The sequence below is a fragment of the Pseudophryne corroboree genome, chromosome 9 (genome assembly GCF_028390025.1).
Source record: "Pseudophryne corroboree isolate aPseCor3 chromosome 9, aPseCor3.hap2, whole genome shotgun sequence".
Classification (NCBI taxonomy): Eukaryota; Metazoa; Chordata; class Amphibia; order Anura; family Myobatrachidae; genus Pseudophryne; species Pseudophryne corroboree.
The window spans coordinates 225622553-225649051 of record NC_086452.1 but is presented as its reverse complement, the minus strand read 5'-3'; the positions used below and the strand labels follow the sequence as shown (position 1 = coordinate 225649051).

The 26499-nt window shown below is 44.8% G+C and overlaps 1 protein-coding gene across 2 annotated transcripts in view; it reads right to left on the bottom strand.

The window, feature by feature from the left end:
• NR5A2 (nuclear receptor subfamily 5 group A member 2) overlaps positions 1 to 26499 on the bottom strand; it is a 186379-nt gene that overhangs the window by 53286 nt on the left and 106594 nt on the right. The gene's annotated exons all lie outside the window — the stretch shown is intronic.

Here is a 26499-nt window from a genome sequence, read left to right as displayed (position 1 = left end):
AGTGCAAAACAACGATGCTCTTTGTACCCGTACACGTACAGCACGCATGCGTATTGCACCCCATATGCATGCGTAGTTTTGCCTTTTTTTAAATGATCGCTACGCAGCAAACATCGGCAGCTAGCGATCAACTCGGAATGACCCCCAATGTTCTATCAATAGGTGCTCCACAGTCCCGAGTCTCAGCAATTAAAAAAAAAAAAAAAAATTCAGTATGGTTTTGTTTGACTGCCTCTTTAATTGTAAATTCCTCTATACTTTCAACTAAAATAATGTTAATTTGCACTTTATTAATTAATCCCATTCACATTAGAGATGAAAGTGCATCTTAATGTTGGCACAGTTACCTGTGTCATAATGAAGATAAAGTGCAATGTAGAATATAAGCAGTGCTTAAAGTGGTCCTAGAGAGGTGGTAAACTCTCCCGCACCCCCCGGCACCCATGTAGTAAAGGGACTGCGCGCGCCGCCAAAAAGGTGGTGTGATCTAAAAAAGGGGTGTGGTCTCAAGAAGAAAGGGGCATGGTCACTCAATAGTATCCCCAATTCAAATTATGCTGCACAGTAGCACAATCTTATTCGCATTACACCACATAGTAGTGTCCCTTATTCATGTTATGGCACACATTAGTGCCCCTTATACACAAAGCCCACAGTAGTAGCACCCCTAATACTCATAATGCCCACAGCAGTAGTGCCTCTTATACAATGCCCACAGTAGTAGTGCCCTTTATACAATGCCACTGTAGTGGTAGTTCTCACAGTGGTAGTGCCCCTTATGCAGTGCTCCCAGTAGTAGTGCCCCTTATGTCCCCAGGAGTGATGCCCTTTATGAAGTGCCCCCTATGCAATGCCCTCATTAGTAGTGCCCCCAGTAGTAATGCCCCTAGTGGTAGTGCCGTGCAGTGGTAATACCCCCAAGCAGTATTGCCCCTGTGTAGTATTGCCCCCTGTAGTTGTGCCCCCAGTAGTAATGCCGCTGTAGAATTGCCCCCAGTAGTAGTGCCTACAGTGGTAATGCCCCCTGTAGTATTGACCCCAGTAGTAATGCCCCATGTAGTAGTGCCCCCAGTAGTAATGCCCCCAGTAGTTAAGCCCCTGTGTAGTATTGCCCCCAGTAGGTATGCCCCCTGTAGTAGTACCCCCACTGGTAATGTCCCTGTGTAGTATTGCCCCCATGTAGTATTGACCCCAGTACTAATGCCACTAATAGTATTGCCCCTAGTAGTTATGTCCCTTATAGTAGTGCCCCCAGTGGTAATGCCTCTATGTAGTACTGCCCCAGTAGTATTGCCCCCATGTAGTAATGACATCATGTAGTATTTCCTCAGTAGTTATGCCCCCTGTAGTATTGCCTCTTACACACACACACACACGCACACACCACAAAGTAAAAGGTAGTTTGAAAACCCAAAGCAGGACTTTAGGTGGGTTTAGATCTTTTATGCATTTTACGCATTTGTCTGCTTGGGCGCGACATACGTAATATGAATGGGTGCCCCAACAACAATCGAATTGTGACAAATGTTTAGGCATCTAAACCTTCCCATTTAGATGGGAAAATTAGTCACCCCAAACAATTAAATTGGTCCCATAATCTCATAATGCTACAGGAGAGGAGACTGGGAGTGGGAAGCACCTCTCTAGTGATAACACTGCACTTCCATGCACTGCTTAAGACAAAGACACTTGCTGCAAGGGCAGTGTTATTGCTGCCCTCTTGTCCTTGTGCACTGTCTGGCGTCACCAGAGAAACACCCATCGTTATGGCCCTGCTTCATTATTTTGCCTATTGTGGTTGTTAATTAAAGGTTCAAAAGTGCATGACATTAAAAAGGTAAAATGTGTAAATGTTGTGTATATGTATTCATGATTTCATTAAGTAACAAGAATGCACCATTCCAACCACATTTAACCACTTGCCTGGTGTGGTCGCATCAGATGCGACCATGCCTGCAAGTGCTTTATCTGACCTGGTCACACGGGATGCGATCAGTCAGATAGAGAGTGTTAGCAGCGGCATGGAAGAGAAACTTCCCCCCGCTGCTGCTGGCAAAGGGACCCTCTGCCTCCCTGCACCCACCTCCTGTGTCTGCCATGCTGCCGATCATTGCTGATCGGTCAGCATGGCAGGATCCCCCAGCAGCTGCAGGCAATAGCAGCCGCTGGCAAGGGTAAAACAACCCCCCCCAAGCCACCCCCAGACCCCCACTATGTACCTGGCAGCTGTCTAGGATCTAAAAACTAAAGTCGCAATAGTCGCAATGTTACCAATGTTCCGATGGTTGCGATAACCCTGACCAATGTTTCGATGTTTGGGACAAAATATTTATTAAAAAAAATATGTTTTTTTCTTTTCTTTTTTTTACTAAAATCATTTTGGATAGAGTTAAATTCATGCTATTCACCTAATTCACTCATTAAAAAAAACGACAATTTGGGGGAAACAAATCGTCAGTTAAGTGGTTAAGATAATTATCAAGTAAATTTAGCACAGATCTCTGTCCTGAGGTGTTAGCAAGCTATGGTTAAGATGGATCATACTCGGCATAAACATTCTAGATAGTTTCTATGTTAACAGCGATCTTAGAAGACAGAAGCCACTAAATAATGCTTCTTAGCAGAAGGTAGTGAAGTTGGCAGGATGGAGCAATGCTGGGAGTACCAAGATGTGAACAAGAGTCCCTGGACAGTACGGAGCACTCTGGACAGAGCCGGCCCTAACCAATATGATGCCCTAGGCAAGATTGTGGCTGGTGCCCCCGAGCACCACCGCTGGTTCCGCCTCTGACCTTGTACCTCTTTCCCAGCACCATCACCCCTCACCCATAGCAGTCCTTATTTTGGGGTTTGTACCCCCTATATTTTAAATAGGAACAGTTCGCACATTTGGCGCACAGCCCAAAAAGGGGTGTCTTTTTCCTGGCAAGGGGCATGGCCACACAATAGTAACCCCAATTCCAATTACGCCACACAGTACTGTAACTTTATTCACATTTGATCATGCAATAGTGTCCATAATTCATATTACATCCCACAGTAGTATCACTTTACCTTATAAACGTTACTCCTCACAGTAGAGCCCCTTATTCACATTATATCACACTGAATTGCTCCTTATTCACATTACACCACACCCTATTGCTCTTTATTCACATTAGATGACACAATAGTGCCCTTTCTATATGCAACGCCACATAGTAGAGCACCTTATACACATAATGCCACACATTAGTAATGCATTTATACACATAATTCCACACAGTAATGCCCCTTACACATATGAGACACATTATTTATGTCCTTATAAACATAATGCGCCTTTCACATTATGACAACCTTTATTAATGCCCTTTTACACATAATGTCCCTTACACATATGCCGCACATTATTAATGCTCTTATACACATAATGACATGCATAGTGCCCCTACACATTTGCTGCACATTATTAGTGCCCCTATACACATAATGACACACATACAGTAGTACCCTGTTACACACATATGCTGCACATTATTAATGCCCTTATACACATAATTACACACAGTGCCCCTTACACATATGTTGCACATTATTAATGCATTTTTACATGACACACTTAATGCTCCTTACACATATTCCGAACACTACTGCACAACCAACCCACTCACATGCACACAGCACTCACACTGCCACTAACACTGTGACCTCTGCCTCTGCTTGGATACAGATGTGTCCTCATAAATCTTGCCTCAATGCTAACGTCAGGAACCTTTTTTTATGAAAATGCATCTTATTTGCATTGGTATGTGGCTAGGATGCACAAACAGCTTCTGCTGATTAAAATGATATGCAGCATGCCTATATACTGTGTGAGACTGTGGCTGTATCTGCATATGAAATGATACTCACAGAATATAGGCATGCCACATATAATTTTAATCAGCAGAAGCTGCTGATGCCCCTAGGCATATCAAATGCCCTAGGCAATTGCCTAGTTTGCCTATTCCTATGGCCGGCTCTGACTCTGGAGCTCTGGTACTTGAAATATCCCAATTGCAGACAGAGAAGTTTGGTGAATTGGCAGGTTAAGCTACCTCGGGAGCACACTGGATAATTGGAGGAGTGCTTTGTAGGCAGGCTAGTACTGATAATGTCTCCGGCATTACTGTGGTCTGTGATGAGACCAGCTGTAGATGCAATCAGGATTCCACAGGTGACTGTAAATAGCTCTGGCTGGACTGTCTGATACTTGAAGGTACACAGGTTCATATAGGAGACTGAATGCTGCTTTGCATAAATGACCGGAACTTAATGTATACAACAATGCACAGTAGGCTGTGGAAAGCACCCAGCAGGACTGGCTAGTGAAGGGGAAATACACAGTTTTACACAGGAGTCTGTGAATGGTGTTTAATAGGTCTGATTTGAACTTGAAGTAGGCAGAAATACACAGGTGACTGTAGATAGCACTTAGCAGGACTGACTAGCACTGAAGAAATGCATAGCTTATACAGGAGTCCAAAATAAAATTCAGCAGAACTGGCTGGAACTTGAAGCATACACAATGCACAGGAAACTATGGATAGCGCTCAGCAGGACTGGCTAATGCTGGAGAAACACACATCAGCAATGGAACACACTGAACTGTCAGTTAAACTCTGGATACTGACAACTAGAACTTAGCAGGCATGATACAGCAGTAGTTGTACTGGCAAAAAGTAGTGGCCAGAAAGAGACTTATATAGGTCACCCTGGCTGCTGATAGGACCTTGGAGTCATGTGCATGAGATCTGGACTGGAATTGGTTGAGCAGCGGTCAGCTGATCTCAGGCAAGATGGCAGCGGCCATGTCCCAGCAGCCCAGTCTCCAAATGAAGAAAACAAAAAAACAGTGTAACTATGAATATATCTTGGAACATGTCCTGACAGTTTAGGTGAGTGATGCACTGCCATGAAGTGACAGTACGTGGTGCAGAAACAGGCTTTACTAGTTCAGCATGTGACACACCTTACATTAAAAAGTTTCCTGAAAAAAATTAGCCAGTTGCCGAATATGGAGAATAATAAATGATTACAATCTGAACATAGTGATTACAGATGAACTGGTTTGAAGTAGAGATGAGCGGGTTCGGTTTTACTCGGATTTACTCAGATTTATCCGAATCTCCCTATTGGCTCACGGTCGTCATGTGTTTTGGTTAGCCTATAAGAAAAATCCAGAATAAAAGAACTTGCGATAATTCTGGCATTAAGAACCGAGTAAATCCGAACCCGCTCATCTCTAATTTGAAGGTGTTATATGAAGCATTTATCATACTTTCCAACATGACTTATTTCACCTGGGGCACAGTGGTAAGCTATTTTTATTACCAGTTGCATTAATGTGGACTCAAGTCACTCTTCATAACTGTTCTGGTTTAGGTGGGTCAGTCACAATTTGAGGAATCTGTAAAGCCTCTATGTCCTAATTTGGTAAGAAGGATGAGAGATAGATGAATTGTACATCAATGCCAGGTATTCAAAAGGTGTTTTTAGAGGAGTGGGGGTGGTGGGGATTGGAGTGGGCTCACTAGTTGATGCGTAATTTTGCTCCCTTCTCATATTGTAATTATTGTCATAACTCCCTATCTTGATAAGTTTGGAGATATGTCAATCAAGTTACTGGCTTTCTAAGCAAGATGCATGTACAGTAACATTTACATTTATTTTGATCTTAACCACAATGTACGCTGCTGCCTATGTGGACCAGACACACTTTTTTCCAGTGGTATATGATCTTGAGCAACGTGAGAAAAATCTCTCAAAGAGCTTATCTGTAGAAGCCCTAAAGGTTTTTTTTTTGTTAATATCGACTAATTAATTTCAACCAGGCTCATTTAATTAGAAAATCAATGGCAAAACAGACCATTGTGTCCCAGGTGAAATGGACGGCATTTCATAGATCTCGTATTTGACCTTCCTGAAATCCCTAAACATGTTTGTATTGTACTGTAAATTGGTGGCCACAGATAAATGCATTCACAGCCAACGCAAAGCACAAAAATGTTTAAGTCTAACCATGATCAATCACAAAGGCAGAATGTCTGTGAATGTATGTGAACCATCTGTCCTCTCCCACAGTTATATATTCAGCTTGGCCACACTATATAGGGACACCTGTCCTCAGTGCTTTTTTCTGATGGTACTCAGTGGCGTGGAGTACTGGCAGGGTTTTGTTTGTTTTTTGTATAATTTTTTATTCTTATGAAATAGTTCCGGGAACAGAAATAAATTGGTTAAAAAAAATTCAGAACTTAATAAAAAAATTTATAACAAGACTACACCAGTGTATGGAAGACACTATATGGGACATATTTATCACAAACCACATTTTTTATGCAGATGTGATAAATGTTTTTCAATAAAGACGTAAAGTGAAAATTAATTGTACTATGTTTTTTTTCCGGGAGACAGGCTGTAATAGGAGCCTGTTCTGGTGAAGGTGCTGGAAGCAGTGTGATGCTTCCCAGTTTGGGTCCCCAGCAGCCAGTGCACACACATGCCCATCAGCAGGTGCACACATCACAATGGAGAGAAAGCTGGAGGTACCCTCTCTGTAAAAATGTGAGAATTAGTAGCCAATAGACTACTATACAGTAACGCCATCTGGAGATGGCACTATCCTATTGGGGCTAAGCTGAGGAATAGTAGATATGACAGCTTCTGTCGGAAACGGAGGGACCTCAGCAAATATTGTAGATAATGTCTGCTGTCCCTCCATGGTACATTAGGTGGATACTTAATATTTGCAGGTATCTCCCCCAAAACGTCTCTGTTTTTGGAGAATATCGCGCAAATCCTATTTTAGAAATAGGCCCATATATATCTTACATCAACTTTTAACCTTGTGTGGGTACCATCACCTTTCTTCTGAAAACAATACCATGTTTCAAACAAGACAGAGCACTGCCTATCCTTATCTTCAAATTAAAAGATTGCCTTGTTTTTCTGGTAGTACATTTTTGTCACTTGGCAGGAAAGAGGTTAAAGAATTGTTCAACCAGGTGTATTATTCTCTGGGAACCAGAGTTTGTCTCCTCACAGGCCAGAAATATCCACATGTATATCCCATTAATTATGGGATGGAGGCAGAATTATCTTGGCTCCCTAGACATGAGAATTCTTGGTATTGATGCTGGGCACAGGACTGACAGACATACAGGAGGAGTATTGTTTGAGGGGTGACTGTTCTCAGGAGCAGCTTCGTTAATGATTAGAAACTTCCTGTTTTCATGAAAGAGCAAAAACTTCAGTAAACACACAAGAAAAATGCACTGACAAATAGCCCTGTTCTCGTCAAATGCTAGGCATTAATAATCATTTAAGCAGAAAATGTCGGTGGATTTACACCCCTTCAGTTTAATGGTATGCCAAATACAGTTGTAGATGTGCAAAGTAACTTCCTACTTGCTAATTACATAAAGGTAATTCAAACCCTGAATAGGAGAACCTGTGTATGGAAACTAGAGATGTGCACCGGAAATTTTTTGGGTTTTGTGTTTTGGTTTTGGATTCGGTTCCGCGGCCGTGTTTTGGATTCGGACGCGTTTTGGCAAAACCTCCCTGAAAATCTTTTGTCGGATTCGGGTGTGTTTTGGATTTGGGTGTTTTTTTTCAAAAATCCCTCATAAACAGCTTAAATCATAGAATTTGGGGGTCATTTTGATCCCATAGTATTATTAACCACAATAACCATAATTTCCACTAATTTCCAGTAGAGATGAGCGGGTTCGGTTCCTCGGAATCCGAACCCGCCCGAACTTCATGTTTTTTTACACGGGTCCGAGCGACTCGGATCTTCCCGCCTTGCTCGGTTAACCCGAGCGTGCCCGAACGTCATCATCCCGCTGTCGGATTCTCGCGAGGCCCGGATTCTATCGCGAGACTCGGATTCTATATAAGGAGCCGCGCGTCGCCGCCATTTTCACACGTGCATTGAGATTCATAGGGAGAGGACGTGGCTGGCGTCCTCTCCGTTTATAGAGAAGAGAGTGAGACAGTAGAGAGAGACACAGTAGTAATTTTGGGGAGCATTAGGAGGAGTACTAGACTAGTTACTTGCTGAAGTGATAGATAGTGTGAGTGTGACTGTATTATCTGACTTGTGGGGGAGACACTGACAGTGGGGAGCAGTTAGAGTCTGAGAGCAGGACTCAGGAGTACATATAACGTACAGTGCACACTTTTGCTGCCAGAGTGCCACACTGCCATTGTGACCACACTGACCACCAGTATAATATATATTGTGATTGTCTGCTTAGGAGTACTACTTGCAAGTTGCTGATAGTGTGACCAGTGACCTGACCACCAGTTTAATAATCACCACCAGTTTAATATATATATATATATATATATATATATATATATATAATTGTATATAATATATATATAATATTGTATACCACCTACCCGTGGTTTTTTCTTTTTCTTTCTTCTTTATACATACTACTATAGTAGCTTACTGTAGCAGTCTGCGGTGCTGCTGAGCTGACAGTGTCCAGCAGGTCCGTCATCAGTCATTACATAATAAATATATCTACCTGTCCGGCTGCAGTACTAGTGTGATATAATATATATTGATTTCATCTCATTATCATCCAGTCTATATTAGCAGCAGACACAGTACGGTAGTCCACGGCTGTAGCTACCTCTGTGTCGGCACTCGGCAGTCGCTCGTCCATCCATAATTGTATACCACCTACCCGTGTTTTTTTTTTTCTTTCTTCTTTATACATACTACTATAGTAGCTTACTGTAGCAGTCTGCGGTGCTGCTGAGCTGACAGTGTCCAGCAGGTCCGTCATCAGTCATTACATAATAAATATATCTACCTGTCCGGCTGCAGTACTAGTGTGATATAATATATATTGATTTCATCTCATTATCATCCAGTCTATATTAGCAGCAGACACAGTACGGTAGTCCACGGCTGTAGCTACCTCTGTGTCGGCACTCGGCAGTCGCTCGTCCATCCATAATTGTATACCACCTACCCGTGGTTTTTTTCTTTTCTTTCTTCTTTATACATACTACTATAGTAGCTTACTGTAGCAGTCTGCGGTGCTGCTGAGCTGACAGTGTCCAGCAGGTCCGTCATCAGTCATTACATAATAAATATATCTACCTGTCCGGCTGCAGTACTAGTGTGATATAATATATATTGATTTCATCTCATTATCATCCAGTCTATATTAGCAGCAGACACAGTACGGTAGTCCACGGCTGTAGCTACCTCTGTGTCGGCAGTCGCTCGTCCATCCATAATTGTATACCACCTACCCGTGGTTTTTTTTTTCTTTCTTCTTTATACATACTACTATAGTAGCTTACTGTAGCAGTCTGCGGTGCTGCTGAGCTGACAGTGTCCAGCAGGTCCGTCATCAGTCATTACATAATAAATATATCTACCTGTCCGGCTGCAGTACTAGTGTGATGTAATATATATTGATTTCATCTCATTATCATCCAGTCTATATTAGCAGCAGACACAGTACGGTAGTCCACGGCTGTAGCTACCTCTGTGTCGGCACTCGGCAGTCGCTCGTCCATCCATAATTGTATACCACCTACCCGTGGTTTTTTTTTTTCTTTCTTCTTTATACATACTACTATAGTAGCTTACTGTAGCAGTCTGCGGTGCTGCTGAGCTGACAGTGTCCAGCAGGTCCGTCATCAGTCATTACATAATAAATATATATACCTGTCCGGCTGCAGTACTAGTGTGATATAATATATATTGATTTCATCTCATTATCATCCAGTCTATATTAGCAGCAGACACAGTACGGTAGTCCACGGCTGTAGCTACCTCTGTGTCGGCAGTCGCTCGTCCATCCATAATTGTATACCACCTACCCGTGGTTTTTTCTTTTTTCTTTCTTCTTTATACATACTACTATAGTAGCTTACTGTAGCAGTCTGCGGTGCTGCTGAGCTGACAGTGTCCAGCAGGTCCGTCATCAGTCATTACATAATAAATATATCTACCTGTCCGGCTGCAGTACTAGTGTGATATAATATATATTGATTTCATCTCATTATCATCCAGTCTATATTAGCAGCAGACGCAGTACGGTAGTCCACGGCTGTAGCTACCTCTGTGTCGGCACTCGGCAGTCGCTCGTCCATCCATAATTGTATACCACCTACCCGTGGTTTTTTTTTTCTTTCTTCTTTACACATACTACTATAGTAGCTTACTGTAGCAGTCTGCGGTGCTGCTGAGCTGACAGTGTCCAGCAGGTCCGTCATCAGTCATTACATAATAAATATATCTACCTGTCCGGCTGCAGTACTAGTGTGATATAATATATATTGATTTCATCTCATTATCATCCAGTCTATATTAGCAGCAGACACAGTACGGTAGTCCACGGCTGTAGCTACCTCTGTGTCGGCAGTCGCTCGTCCATCCATAATTGTATACCACCTACCCGTGGTTTTTTTTTTTCTTTCTTCTTTATACATACTACTATAGTAGCTTACTGTAGCAGTCTGCGGTGCTGCTGAGCTGACAGTGTCCAGCAGGTCCGTCGTCAGTCATTACATAATAAATATATCTACCTGTCCGGCTGCAGTACTAGTGTGATATAATATATATTGATTTCATCTCATTATCATCCAGTCTATATTAGCAGCAGACACAGTACGGTAGTCCACGGCTGTAGCTACCTCTGTGTCGGCACTCGGCAGTCGCTCGTCCATCCATAATTGTATACCACCTACCCGTGGTTTTTTTTTTTCTTTCTTCTTTATACATACTACTATAGTAGCTTACTGTAGCAGTCTGCGGTGCTGCTGAGCTGACAGTGTCCAGCAGGTCCGTCATCAGTCATTACATAATAAATATATCTACCTGTCCGGCTGCAGTACTAGTGTGATATAATATATATTGATTTCATCTCATTATCATCCAGTCTATATTAGCAGCAGACACAGTACGGTAGTCCACGGCTGTAGCTACCTCTGTGTCGGCAGTCGCTCGTCCATCCATAATTGTATACCACCTACCCGTGGTTTTTTTTTTTCTTTCTTCTTTATACATACTACTATAGTAGCTTACTGTAGCAGTCTGCGGTGCTGCTGAGCTGACAGTGTCCAGCAGGTCCGTCATCAGTCATTACATAATAAATATATCTACCTGTCCGGCTGCAGTACTAGTGTGATATAATATATATTGATTTCATCTCATTATCATCCAGTCTATATTAGCAGCAGACACAGTACGGTAGTCCACGGCTGTAGCTACCTCTGTGTCGGCACTCGGCAGTCGCTCGTCCATCCATAATTGTATACCACCTACCCGTGGTTTTTTTTTTTCTTTCTTCTTTATACATACTACTATAGTAGCTTACTGTAGCAGTCTGCGGTGCTGCTGAGCTGACAGTGTCCAGCAGGTCCGTCATCAGTCATTACATAATAAATATATATACCTGTCCGGCTGCAGTACTAGTGTGATATAATATATATTGATTTCATCTCATTATCATCCAGTCTATATTAGCAGCAGACACAGTACGGTAGTCCACGGCTGTAGCTACCTCTGTGTCGGCAGTCGCTCGTCCATCCATAATTGTATACCACCTACCCGTGGTTTTTTTCTTTTCTTTCTTCTTTATACATACTACTATAGTAGCTTACTGTAGCAGTCTGCGGTGCTGCTGAGCTGACAGTGTCCAGCAGGTCCGTCATCAGTCATTACATAATAAATATATATACCTGTCCGGCTGCAGTACTAGTGTGATATAATATATATTGATTTCATCTCATTATCATCCAGTCTATATTAGCAGCAGACACAGTACGGTAGTCCACGGCTGTAGCTACCTCTGTGTCGGCACTCGGCAGTCGCTTGTCCATCCATAATTGTATACCACCTACCCGTGGTTTTTTTTTTCTTTCTTCTTTATACATACTACTATAGTAGCTTACTGTAGCAGTCTGCGGTGCTGCTGAGCTGACAGTGTCCAGCAGGTCCGTCATCAGTCATTACATAATAAATATATATACCTGTCCGGCTGCAGTACTAGTGTGATATAATATATATTGATTTCATCTCATTATCATCCAGTCTATATTAGCAGCAGACACAGTACGGTAGTCCACGGCTGTAGCTACCTCTGTGTCGGCAGTCGCTCGTCCATCCATAATTGTATACCACCTACCCGTGGTTTTTTTTTTCTTTCTTCTTTATACATACTACTATAGTAGCTTACTTTAGCAGTCTGCGGTGCTGCTGAGCTGACAGTGTCCAGCAGGTCCGTCATCAGTCATTACATAATAAATATATCTACCTGTCCGGCTGCAGTACTAGTGTGATATAATATATATTGATTTCATCTCATTATCATCCAGTCTATATTAGCAGCAGACACAGTACGGTAGTCCACGGCTGTAGCTACCTCTGTGTCGGCACTCGGCAGTCGCTCGTCCATCCATAATTGTATACCACCTACCCGTGGTTTTTTTTTTCTTTCTTCTTTATACATACTACTATAGTAGCTTACTGTAGCAGTCTGCGGTGCTGCTGAGCTGACAGTGTCCAGCAGGTCCGTCATCAGTCATTACATAATAAATATATCTACCTGTCCGGCTGCAGTACTAGTGTGATATAATATATATTGATTTCATCTCATTATCATCCAGTCTATATTAGCAGCAGACACAGTACGGTAGTCCACGGCTGTAGCTACCTCTGTGTCGGCAGTCGCTCGTCCATCCATAATTGTATACCACCTACCCGTGGTTTTTTCTTTTTTCTTTCTTCTTTATACATACTACTATAGTAGCTTACTGTAGCAGTCTGCGGTGCTGCTGAGCTGACAGTGTCCAGCTGGTCCGTCATCAGTCATTACATAATAAATATATCTACCTGTCCGGCTGCAGTACTAGTGTGATATAATATATATTGATTTCATCTCATTATCATCCAGTCTATATTAGCAGCAGACACAGTACGGTAGTCCACGGCTGTAGCTACCTCTGTGTCGGCAGTCGCTCGTCCATCCATAATTGTATACCACCTACCCGTGGTTTTTTCTTTTTCTTTCTTCTTTATACATACTACTATAGTAGCTTACTGTAGCAGTCTGCGGTGCTGCTGAGCTGACAGTGTCCAGCAGGTCCGTCATCAGTCATTACATAATAAATATATCTACCTGTCCGGCTGCAGTACTAGTGTGATATAATATATATTGATTTCATCTCATTATCATCCAGTCTATATTAGCAGCAGACACAGTACGGTAGTCCACGGCTGTAGCTACCTCTGTGTCGGCAGTCGCTCGTCCATCCATAAGTATACTAGTATCCATCCATCTCCATTGTTTACCTGAGGTGCCTTTTAGTTGTGCCTATTAAAATATGGAGAACAAAAATGTTGAGGTTCCAAAATTAGGGAAAGATCAAGATCCACTTCCACCTCGTGCTGAAGCTGCTGCCACTAGTCATGGCCGAGACGATGAAATGCCAGCAACGTCGTCTGCCAAGGCCGATGCCCAATGTCATAGTACAGAGCATGTAAAATCCAAAACACCAAATATCAGTAAAAAAAGGACTCCAAAATCTAAAATAAAAATGTTGGAGGAGAAGCGTAAACTTGCCAATATGCCATTTACCACACGGAGTGGCAAGGAACGGCTGAGGCCCTGGCCTATGTTCATGGCTAGTGGTTCAGCTTCACATGAGGATGGAAGCACTCAGCCTCTCGCTAGAAAAATGAAAAGCCTCAAGCTGGCAAAAGCACCGCAAAGAACTGTGCGTTCTTCGAAATCCCAAATCCACAAGGAGAGTCCAATTGTGTCGGTTGCGATGCCTGACCTTCCCAACACTGGACGTGAAGAGCATGCGCCTTCCACCATTTGCACGCCCCCTGCAAGTGCTGGAAGGAGCACCCGCAGTCCAGTTCCTGATAGTCAGATTGAAGATGTCAGTGTTGAAGTACACCAGGATGAGGAGGATATGGGTGTTGCTGGCGCTGGGGAGGAAATTGACAAGGAGGATTCTGATGGTGAGGTGGTTTGTTTAAGTCAGGCACCCGGGGAGACACCTGTTGTCCGTGGGAGGAATAGGGCCGTTGACATGCCTGGTGAAAATACCAAAAAAATCAGCTCTTCGGTGTGGAAGTATTTCAACAGAAATGCGGACAACAGGTGTCAAGCCGTGTGTTGCCTTTGTCAAGCTGTAATAAGTAGTGGTAAGGACGTTAACCACCTCGGAACATCCTCCCTTATACGTCACCTGCAGCGCATTCATAATAAGTCAGTGACAAGTTCAAAAACTTTGGGTGACAGCGGAAGCAGTCCACTGACCAGTAAATCCCTTCCTCTTGTAACCAAGATCACGCAAACCACCCCACCAACTCCCTCAGTGTCAATTTCCTCCTTCCCCAGGAATGCCAATAGTCCTGCAGGCCATATCACTGGCAATTCTGACGAGTCCTCTCCTGCCTGGGATTCCTCCGATGCATCCTTGCGTGTAACGCCTACTGCTGCTGGCGCTGCTGTTGTTGCTGCTGGGAGTCGATGGTCATCCCAGAGGGGAAGTCGTAAGCCCACTTGTACTACTTCCAGTAAGCAATTGACTGTCCAACAGTCCTTTGCGAGGAAGATGAAATATCACAGCAGTCATCCTGTTGCAAAGCGGATAACTGAGGCCTTGACAACTATGTTGGTGTTAGACGTGCGTCCGGTATCCGCCGTTAGTTCACAGGGAACTAGACAATTTCTAGAGGTAGTGTGCCCCCGTTACCAAATACCATCTAGGTTCCACTTCTCTAGGCAGGCGATACCGAGAATGTACACGGACGTCAGAAAAAGACTCACCAGTGTCCTAAAAAATGCAGTTGTACCCAATGTCCACTTAACCACGGACATGTGGACAAGTGGAGCAGGGCAGGGTCAGGACTATATGACTGTGACAGCCCACTGGGTAGATGTATGGACTCCCGCCGCAAGAACAGCAGCGGCGGCACCAGTAGCAGCATCTCGCAAACGCCAACTCTTTCCTAGGCAGGCTACGCTTTGTATCACCGGTTTCCAGAATACGCACACAGCTGAAAACCTCTTACGGCAACTGAGGAAGATCATCGCGGAATGGCTTACCCCAATTGGACTCTCCTGTGGATTTGTGGCATCGGACAACGCCAGCAATATTGTGTGTGCATTAAATATGGGCAAATTCCAGCACGTCCCATGTTTTGCACATACCTTGAATTTGGTGGTGCAGCATTATTTAAAAAACGACAGGGGCGTGCAAGAGATGCTGTCGGTGGCCAGAAGAATTGCGGGACACTTTCGGCGTACAGGCACCACGTACAGAAGACTGGAGCAACACCAAAAACGCCTGAACCTGCCCTGCCATCATCTGAAGCAAGAAGTGGTAACGAGGTGGAATTCAACCCTATATATGCTTCAGAGGTTGGAGGAGCAGCAAAAGGCCATTCAAGCCTATACAATTCAGCACGATATAGGAGGTGGAATGCACCTGTCTCAAGCGCAGTGGAGAATGATTTCAACGTTGTGCAAGGTTCTGATGCCCTTTGAACTTGCCACACGTGAAGTCAGTTCAGACACTGCCAGCCTGAGTCAGGTCATTCCCCTCATCAGGCTTTTGCAGAAGAAGCTGGAGACATTGAAGGAGGAGCTAACACGGAGCGATTCCGCTAGGCATGTGGGACTTGTGGATGGAGCCCTTAATTCGCTTAACAAGGATTCACGGGTGGTCAATCTGTTGAAATCAGAGCACTACATTTTGGCCACCGTGCTCGATCCTAGATTTAAAACCTACCTTGGATCTCTCTTTCCGGCAGACACAAGTCTGCTGGGGTTCAAAGACCTGCTGGTGACAAAATTGTCAAGTCAAGCGGAACGCGACCTGTCAACATCTCCTCCTTCACATTCTCCCGCAACTGGGGGTGCGAGGAAAAGGCTCAGAATTCCGAGCCCACCCGCTGGCGGTGATGCAGGGCAGTCTGGAGCGACTGCTGATGCTGACATCTGGTCCGGACTGAAGGACCTGACAACGATTACGGACATGTCGTCTACTGTCACTGCATATGATTCTCTCCCCATTGAAAGAATGGTGGAGGATTATATGAGTGACCGCATCCAAGTAGGCACGTCACACAGTCCGTACTTATACTGGCAGGAAAAAGAGGCAATTTGGAGGCCCTTGCACAAACTGGCTTTATTCTACCTAAGTTGCCCTCCCACAAGTGTGTACTCCGAAAGAGTGTTTAGTGCCGCCGCTTACCTTGTCAGCAATCGGCGTATGAGGTTACTTCCAGAAAATGTGGAGAAGATGATGTTCATTAAAATGAATTATAATCAATTCCTCCGTGGAGACATTGACCAGCAGCAATTGCCTCCACAAAGTACACAGGGAGCTGAGATGGTGGATTCCAGTGGGGACGAATTGATAATCTGTGAGGAGGGGGATGTACACGGTGATATATCGGAGGATGATGATGAGGTGGACATCTTGCCTCTGTAGAGCCAGTTTGTGCAAGGAGAGATTAATTGCTTCTTTTTTGGTGGGGGTCCAAACCAACCCGTCATTTCAGTCACAGTCGTGTGGCAGACCCTGTCACTGAAATGATGGGTTGGTTAAAGTGTGCATGTCCTGTTTATACAACATAAGGGTGCGTGGGAGGGCCTAAGGACAATTCCATCTTGCACCTCTTTTTTCTTTAATTTTTCTTTGCGTCATGTGCTGTTTGGGGAGTGTTTTTTGGAAGGGCCATCCTGCGTGACACTACAGTGACACTCCAAGATGGGCCCGGTGTTTGTGTCGGCCACTAGGGTCGCTTATCTTACTCACACAGCTACCTCATTGCGCCTCTTTTTTTCTTTGCGTCATGTGCTGTTTGGGGAGTGTTTTTTGGAAGGGCCATCCTGCGTGACACTGCAGTGCCACTCCTAGATGGGCCAGGTGTTTGTGTCGGCCACTTGGGTCGCTTATCTTACTCACACAGCTACCTCATTGCGCCTCTTTTTTTCTTTGCGTCATGTGCTGTTTGGGGAGTGTTTTTTGGAAGGGCCATCCTGCGTGACACTGCAGTGCCACTCCTAGATGGGCCAGGTGTTTGTGTCGGCCACTAGGGTCGCTTATCTTACTCACACAGCTACCTCATTGCGCCTCTTTTTTTCTTTGCGTCATGTGCTGTTTGGGGAGTGTTTTTTGGAAGGGCCATCCTGCGTGACACTGCAGTGCCACTCCTAGATGGGCCAGGTGTTTGTGTCGGCCACTAGGGTCGCTTATCTTACTCACACAGCTACCTCATTGCGCCTCTTTTTTTCTTTGCGTCATGTGCTGTTTGGGGAGTGTTTTTTGGAAGGGCCATCCTGCGTGACACTGCAGTGCCACTCCTAGATGGGCCAGGTGTTTGTGTCGGCCACTAGGGTCGCTTATCTTACTCACACAGCTACCTCATTGCGCCTCTTTTTTTCTTTGCGTCATGTGCTGTTTGGGGAGTGTTTTTTGGAAGGGCCATCCTGCGTGACACTGCAGTGACACTCCTAGATGGGCCAGGTGTTTGTGTCGGCCACTAGGGTCGCTTATCTTACTCACACAGCTACCTCACTGCGCCTCTTTTTTTCTTTGCGTCATGTGCTGTTTGGGGAGTGTTTTTTGGAAGGGCCATCCTGCGTGACACTGCAGTGCCACTCCTAGATGGGCCAGGTGTTTGTGTCGGCCACTAGGGTCGCTTATCTTACTCACACAGCTACCTCATTGCGCCTCTTTTTTTCTTTGCGTCATATGCTGTTTGGGGAGTGTTTTTTTGGAAGGGCCATCCTGCGTGACACTGCAGTGCCACTCCTAGATGGGCCAGGTGTTTGTGTCGGCCACTAGGGTCGCTTATCTTACTCACACAGCTACCTCATTGCGCCTCTTTTTTTCTTTGCGTCATGTGCTATTTGGGGAGTGTTTTTTGGAAGGGCCATCCTGCGTGACACTGCAGTGCCACTCCTAGATGGGCCAGGTGTTTGTGTCGGCCACTAGGGTCGCTTAGCTTAGTCATCCAGCGACCTCGGTGCAAATTTTAGGACTAAAAATAATATTGTGAGGTGTGAGGTATTCAGAATAGACTGAAAATGAGTGGAAATTATGGTTTTTGAGGTTAATAATACTTTGGGATCAAAATGACCCCCAAATTCTATGATTTAAGCTGTTTTTTAGTGTTTTTTGAAAAAAACACCCGAATCCAAAACACACCCGAATCCGACAAAAAAAATTCGGTGAGGTTTTGCCAAAACGCGGTCGAACCCAAAACACGGCCGCGGAACCGAACCCAAAACCAAAACACAAAACCCGAAAAAATTTCAAGTGCACATCTCTAATTTCCAGTCTATTCTGAACACCTCACACATCACAATATTATTTTTAGTCCTGAAATTTGCACCGAGGTCGCTGGATGACTAAGCTAAGCGACCCAAGTGGCCAGCACAAACACCTGGCCCATCTAGGAGTGGCACTGTAGTGTCAGACAGGATGGCACTTAAAAAATAGTCCCCAAACAGCACACGATGCAAAGAAAAAAAGAGGTGCACCAAGGTCGCTGGATGGCTAAGCTAAGCAACCCAAGTGGCCGACACAAACACCTGGCCCATCTAGGAGTGGCACTGCAGTGTCAGACAGGATGGCACTTAAAAAATAGTCCCCAAACAGCACATGATGCAAAGAAAAAAAGAGGTGCACCAAGGTCGCTGGATGGCTAAGCTAAGCGACCCAAGTGACAAACACAAACACCTGGCCCATCTTGGAGTGGCACTGCAGTGTCAGACAGGATGGCACTTAAAAAAATAGTCCCCAAACAGCACATGATGCAGAGAAAAAAAGAGGTGCACCAAGGTCGCTGGATGGCTAAGCTAAGTGACCCAAGTGGCCGGCCTCCCTCCACATTTTTGTTCTCCATCTTTTAATGTGTGGAATTATATGCCAGTAATATATCAATAGCAATGGCCTACTGTACCGTACTGCTATATATATATATATATATATATATATACTGGTGGTCAGCAAAATTCTGCACTATCCTCCTACTATATACAGCGCACAACTACAATTCAGCACAGATATGGATAGTATACTTGATGACACAGAGGTAGAGCAATGGACTACTGTACCGTACTGCTATATATATATATATACTGGTGGTCAGCAAAATTCTGCACTGTCCTCCTACTATATACTGCGCACATCTACAATGCAGCACAGATATGGATAGTATACTTGACGACACAGAGGTAGAGCAATGGACTACTGTACCGTACTGCTATATATATATGCTGGAGGTCAGCAAAATTCTGCACTGTCCTCATACTATATAGTGCGCGCAACTACAATGTAGCACAGATATGGATAGTATACTTAATGACACAGAGGTAGAGCAATGGAATACTGTACCGTACTGCTATATATATATACTGGTGATCAGCAAAATTCTGCACTGTCCTCCTACTATATACTGCGCACAACTACAATGCAGCACAGATATGGATAGTATACTTGACGACACAGAGGTAGAGCAATGGACTACTGTACCGTACTGCTATATATATATACTGGTGGTCAGCAAAATTCTGCACTGTCCTCCTACTATATACTAGAGATGAGCGGATTCGGTTTTACTCGGTTTTACTCGGTTCTCAAAACGACATCTTATTGGCTCACGGATGTCACGTGTTTTGGATAGCCAATAAGATTCGGTTTTGAGAACCGAGTAAAACCGAGTAAAACCGAATCCGCTCATCTCTACTATATACTGCGCACAACTACAATGCAGCACAGATATGGATAGTATACTTGATGACACAGAGGTAGAGCAATGGACTACTGTACCATACTGCTATATATATATATATACTGGAGGTCAGCAAAATTCTGCACTGTCCTCCTACTATATACTTTGCACAACTACAATGCAGCACAGATATGGATAGTATACTTGACGACACAGAGGTGGAGCAATGGACTACTGTACCGTACTGCTATATATATGTACTGGTTCTCAGCAAAATTCTGCACTGTCCTCCTACAATGCAGCACAGATATGGAGCATTTTCAGGCAGAGAACGTAGATATTTGCAGCACGCTGAGCACAGATATTTGCAGCACACTGAGCACAGATATTTGCAGCACACTGAACACAGAAACTGAGAGAACGCAGCCACGTCCTCTCGCTATCATCTCCAAAGCACAAGTGAAAATGGCGGCGACGCGCGTCTCCTTATATAGAATACGAATCTCGCGAGAATACGACAGCGGGATGATGACGTTCGGGCACGCTCGGGTTAACCGAGCAAGGCGGGAAGATCCGAGGTTGCCTCGGAACCGTGTAAAATAGGTGAAGTTCGGGGGGGTTCGGATCTCGAGGAACCGAACCCGCTCATCTCTAATGGAAACCATGTCCTGGATTAAACTGGAACTGATCATTCACAACTGGTACATTTGCACTAGTGAACCCCGACTGTAGTCACATTGCAGCATTCCCAAGTACAGTACATAACTTGTTTTGTATGGTATAAGCAGCTAGACCGGCGATTTGCATCCTGGTGTATGAGTAACCCTAGCGGTACTTACAGCGACATTCAGGGGTACCTCAACAAATGGCAGTAATGGTAAGGTGGTGTATTAGCCATTGATAGAAAACATGCTTCCATGATACTTCATGAGTAGAACCTCAGTTAGCCAACCAGCATAGCTAATATAGTAGCATAGACAACTGCCATGTCTTCATCCCCATTTTGGAGGCTCAGGCCTTTCCACTTCTCACTTTTTTTGTAATTTGCTGAAATCCTTAATTATTACCTTGCCATAAATTTAAGCAGGACCTGTCCCACACTTAGGAGGGGTAGTCAAACGTGATCAGTCTTTTGCTAAAAACACAAATGGACGCTTTATGGTAATCTGCGCGCGCGTATTGCACGCATCACACATGCGTGAACTTTCATTATGCGATTGCATCCCGAAAGGATGTAATCGCAAAATGATTGACAGGCGGCGGGTGTTTGGGGGCAGCAATGCAGTGTTGGGGGGGTAGTGGAACAAAAAAGCAGGCTGGTTATGGCTGCTTTCGGGTGGCCAGATGACGTCACCTGCGATTCTTGGGAAACATGGTGCGCCATACATGCTGGGCAGCCTTATCCTGTGCTGGGCGGCCCTCAGCATGCGATTTCATCCTTAGCAGTTTTTGCTAATCTAGTAAAAACTGCTGTGGGCTCTGAATAACCCCCTTAGGGTCTAATTCAGTTTGGATCGTTATTGTGACAGAAATTGTGATTTTCTCAATCCTGCATCTGCTAAAAAAAAAAAGCATGTAAAGAGCCGCCCAGAAAGGTAAAAGACACCTACCGATAATTGTGATGCATATGCAGAGACTGAGAACCATCGACCACCATCGACATTACCGGTTGACCCATGTCTACACAGGATATACACGGCTGGAGTTGGAGTCACAGCGGGCCATGTTTTCAATCACAGGAAACAGCTGACATCAGATGCACGCCTCGAAAGCGGCTATGACACGCCTGCGCTTTTTCAACCACTTTTTGCAAATGCCATGTAAACTCTCACAAACGGATACTTCTTGGCAATCAGTATGCAGTCACAGATTGCTGGCCCTGTGATCGCATTGCATTCACATTAGTGCACATGCGATGTGGTCGCAGTGGATGTGCAGTCATCCAATAATCAGCCAATTTGCGATTATGCTAAATTGCAACTGAAGCTGAATAAGGACCTTAGCCAGCAGCAGCCAACTCATATTTATATACTGTTCAGGTGTCCTGCTAGACACATAGGGAAAGCAGAGACCTAGCGATCTCTACCCCTATTAACAAGCAGGAAAATACAGTAACACGAGCATTGGTGTTTCCAGCATAAAATAGACTATCTGGGTAAAGTGAAAACTAGAGATGTGCAGCGGGAACTTTTTGTGTTTTGTTTTTTTGTTTTTGGTTCTGGTTCCATCCTTGTGTTTTGTATATGTATTGGTTTTGGCAAAACCACCCTTTCGGGTTTTGGTTTTGGATCTGGATGATTTTTGAAAAAAACATAAAAACAGCTAATTTATAAAACATATAAACAGATAATTTTGATCCTACGGTATTATTAACCTCAATAACATTAATTTCCACTCATTTCCAGTCTTTTCTGAACACCTCACACCTCACAATATTGTTTTTAGGCCTAAAAGTTGCACCGAGGTAGCTGTATGACTAAGTTAAGCGACACAAGTGTGCGGCATTAACACCTGGCCCATCTAGGAGTGGCACTGCAGTGTCAGACAGGATGGTAGATTTAAAAAATAGGCCCAAAACAGCACATCAGGCAAAGAAGTAAAAGAGGTGCAATGAGGTAGCTGTATGAATAAGCTAAGCAACACAAGTGTGCGGCACAAACACCTAGCCCATCTAGGAGTGGCACTGCAGTTGTAGAAAGGATGGAACTTAAAAAAACTAGTTCCCAAACAGCACATCATGCAAAGAAGTAAAAGAGGTGAAATGAGGTAGCTGTATGGCTAAGCTAAGCGACACAAGTGTGCGGCACAACACCTGGCCCATCTAGGAGTGGCACTGCAGTTGCAGAAAGGATGACACTTAAAAAAACTAGTCCCCAAACAGCACATCATGCAAAGAAGTAAAAGAGGTGCAATGAGGTATCTGTATGGCTAAGCTAAGCGACACAAGTGTGCGGCACAAACACCTGGCCCATCTAGGAGTGACACTGCAGTTGCAGAAAGGATGGCACTTAAGAAAACTAGTCCCCAAACAGCACATCATGCAAAGAAGTAAAAGAGGTGCAATGAGGTAGCTGTATGTCTAAGCTAAGCGACACAAGTGTGCGGCACAAACTCCTGGCCCATCTAGGAGTGGCACTGCAGTTGCAGAAAGGATGGCACTTAAGAAAACTAGTCCCCAAACAGCACATCATGCAAAGAAGAAAAAGAAGTGCAATGAGGTAGCTGTATGACTAAGCTAAGCGACCCAAGTGTGCGGCACAAACAACATGGGACGTGCTGAAATTTGCACAGATGTAATACACTCACAAACCAAACACACACACAGCAAAGCATGTAAAAGTAATTTGGATAATAATAATCCTTTTATTTGGAGCTATTACAATAATATGCAGCACAGGCGAGTGTACCCCTACACCACACAGGGCAAACCCTGTAAAAAAAAAATTGGCTAATAATATAAGTAATGTATATAACCCTTTTAATTGGAGTAAATAATATTGAGCACAGGACACCACCTCTGGATTTATGGCAGCACAAGACACCACCACTGGACTGATGCAGCACAAGACAGCACCACTGGACTGGACTTATACGGCAGTACCCCTGGAGTTGTACTGCAATGTCAGACAGGATGGCACTTTAAAAAAAACTGGTCCCAAACAGCACATAATGCAAAGATGGAATTGTCCTTGGGCCCTCCTACCCACCCTTATGTTGTATAAACAGGACATGCACCCTTTAACAAACCAATCATTTCAGCGACAGGGTCTGCCACACGACTGTGGCTGAAATGACTGGTTTGTTTGGGCCCACACCAAAAAAGAAGCAATCAATCTCTCCTTGCACAAACTGGCTCTACAGAGGCAAGTTGTCGACCTCATCCACATCCTCCGATTCCTCACCCCTTTCACTGTGTACATCCTCCTCCTCACAGAGTATTAATTCGTCCCTACTGGAATCCACCATCACAGGTCCCTGTGTACTTTCTGGAGGCAATTGCTGGTAAAGGTCTTCTCTGAAGAATTTATAATTCTTGATGAACATCATCTTCTCCACATTTTGTGGAAGTAACCTCCTACGTCGATCGCTGACAAGGTTACCGGCTGCACTAAACACTCTTTCAGAGTACACACTGGAGGGGGGCAACTTAGATAAAATAAATCCAAATTGTGCAAGGGCATCCAAATTGCCTCTTTTTCCTGCCAGTATACATATGGACTGTCTGATATGCCTACTTGGATGCGGTCACTCATATAATCCTCCACCATTCTTTCAATGGTGACAGAATCTTACGCAGTGACAGTAGACATGTCAGTAATCGTTGGCAGGTCTTTCAGACATCAGCACTCACTCCTGACTGCCCAGCATCACCGCCAGCGGGTGGGTTAGGTAATCTTATCCTTTTCCTCGCAGCCCCAGTTGCGGGAGAAAATGAAGGAGGAGCTGTTGACGGGTCATGTTCCTCTTGAGTTGACAATTTTCTCACCAGCAGGTCTTTGAACCCCTGCAGACTTGTGTCTGCCGGAAAGAGAGATACAACATAGGCTATAAACCTAGGATTGAGCATGGTGGCCAAAATGTAGTGCTCTGATTTCAACAGATTGACCACCCTTGAATCCTGGCAAAGCGAATGAAGGGCTCCATTCACAAGTCCCACATACTTTGCGGAATCTCTCCGTCTTAGCTCCTCCTTCAATTTCTCCAGCTGCTTCTGCAAAAACCTGGCAGTGTCTGAACTGACTTCACGTGTGGCAAGTTCGAAGGGTTAGAGAACCTTGCACAAGACAGAAATCATTCTCCACTGCTCTTGAGTCAGGTGCATTCCCCCTCCTTTGCCTATATTGTAGTTGGGTGTATAGGCCTGAATGGCCTTTTGCTGCTCCTCCATCCTCTGAAGCATATAGAGTGTTGAATTCCACCTCGTTACCACCTCTTGCTTCAGGTGATGGCAGGGCAGGTTCAGGAGTGTTTGATGGCACTCCAGCCTTCGGCACGTGGTGGCTGAATGCCGAAAGTGGCCCGTAATTTTTTTCGGGCCACCGACAGCATCTCCTGCATGACTCTGCCATTTTACAAAAAATTCTGCACCACCTAATTAATTGTATGTGCAAAACATGGGATGTGCTGGAATTTGCCCAGATGTAATGCACACAGTAGCGGATCTTGCCACGGGCAAGCAGTACTTTTGCCCGGGGCGCCGCCCTCCGGAGGGCGCCGCACCAGGGCAAGATCCGCTACTGGTGTGTGCCCCCTGCTGCCCGCTGCCCGCTGCCCCCGGCCGCTACTGCTGGGAAGGGAAACTAGACGCGTACGCGTCTAGTTTCCCTTCCTGGAGAGGTCCTTTACTGTGCGGTGCGCGATGACGTCATCGCGCAACGCACAGCAAAGGTCCTCTCCACGAAGGGAACTAGACGCTACGCGTCTAGTTTCCCTTCGTAAAGAGGACCTTTGCTGTGCGGTGCGCGATGACGTCATCGCGCACCGCACATCAATTCAGCTGTACAGGGGGCGTAAATGACCACGCCCCCTGTACAAAGCCACGCCCCCTAAAGCCGCCCGGGGCGCCACAAGCCCCGGAGCCGGCCCTGAATGCACACACAATATTGGTGGCATTGTCCGATATCACAAATCCCCAGGAGTGTCTAATTGGGGTAAGCCATTGTGCGATGATATCCTTCAGTTTCCGTAAGAGGTTGTCAGTGGTGTGCCTCTTATGGAAGCGGTGATACATAGTGTAGCCTGCCTAGTCCTTAGTCTGCCCTGTTCCACTTGTCCACATGTCCGTGGTTAAGTGGACAGTGGGTACAACTGCATTTTGTAGGACACTGAGGACACTTTTTCTGACGTCTCTGTACATTCTCGGTATCGCCTGCCTAGTTAAGTGGAACCTAGATTGGATTTGGTACCGGGGGGACACTACCTCCATCAATTCTCTAAGTCCCACTGAACTAATGGTGGATACCAGATGCACGTCTAACACCAACATAGCTGTCAAGGCCTCAGATATCCGCTTTGCAAAAGGATGACTGCTGTCATATTTTATCTTCCTCACAAAAGACTGTTGGACAGTCAATTGCTTAGTTGAAGTAGTATAAGTGGTCTTCTGACTTCCTCTCTGGGATGATGAGCGACTCTCAGCAGCAACAACAGCAACAGCAGCAACAGCAGGTGTACCACTCAAGGATCCTCCGGAGGAATCCTGGATAGGAGAGGACTTGCCAATGACATGGCCTGCAGGACTACTGACTGAGGAGGAAGTTGACGTTGAGGGAGTTGGTGGTGTGGCTTGTAGGAGCTTGGGTACAAGAGGAAGAAGGGATTTAGGTGTCAGTGGACTGCTTACGCTCTTACCCATAGTTTCACAACATAACACTGACTTCTGACGAATGCAATGCACTGCAGGTGACGTATAAGGGAGGATGTTCCTAGGTGGTTAACATCCTTACCCCTACTTATTAAAGATTGACAGAGGCAACACATGGCTTGACACCTGTTGTCCGGATTTGTGGATAAATAAGTCCACACCGAATAGGTTGCTTTTTTGGTATTTTGCCCAGGCATCACAATGGGCTTATTCATCCCACGGACAACAGGTGTCTCCCCTGGTGCCTGATTTAAACAAACCACATCACCATCGGAATCCTCCTCGTCAACTTCCTCCTCAGCACCAGCAACACCCATATCTTGGTGTACTTCAACAATGACATCTTCAATTTGAATATCAGAAACTGGAC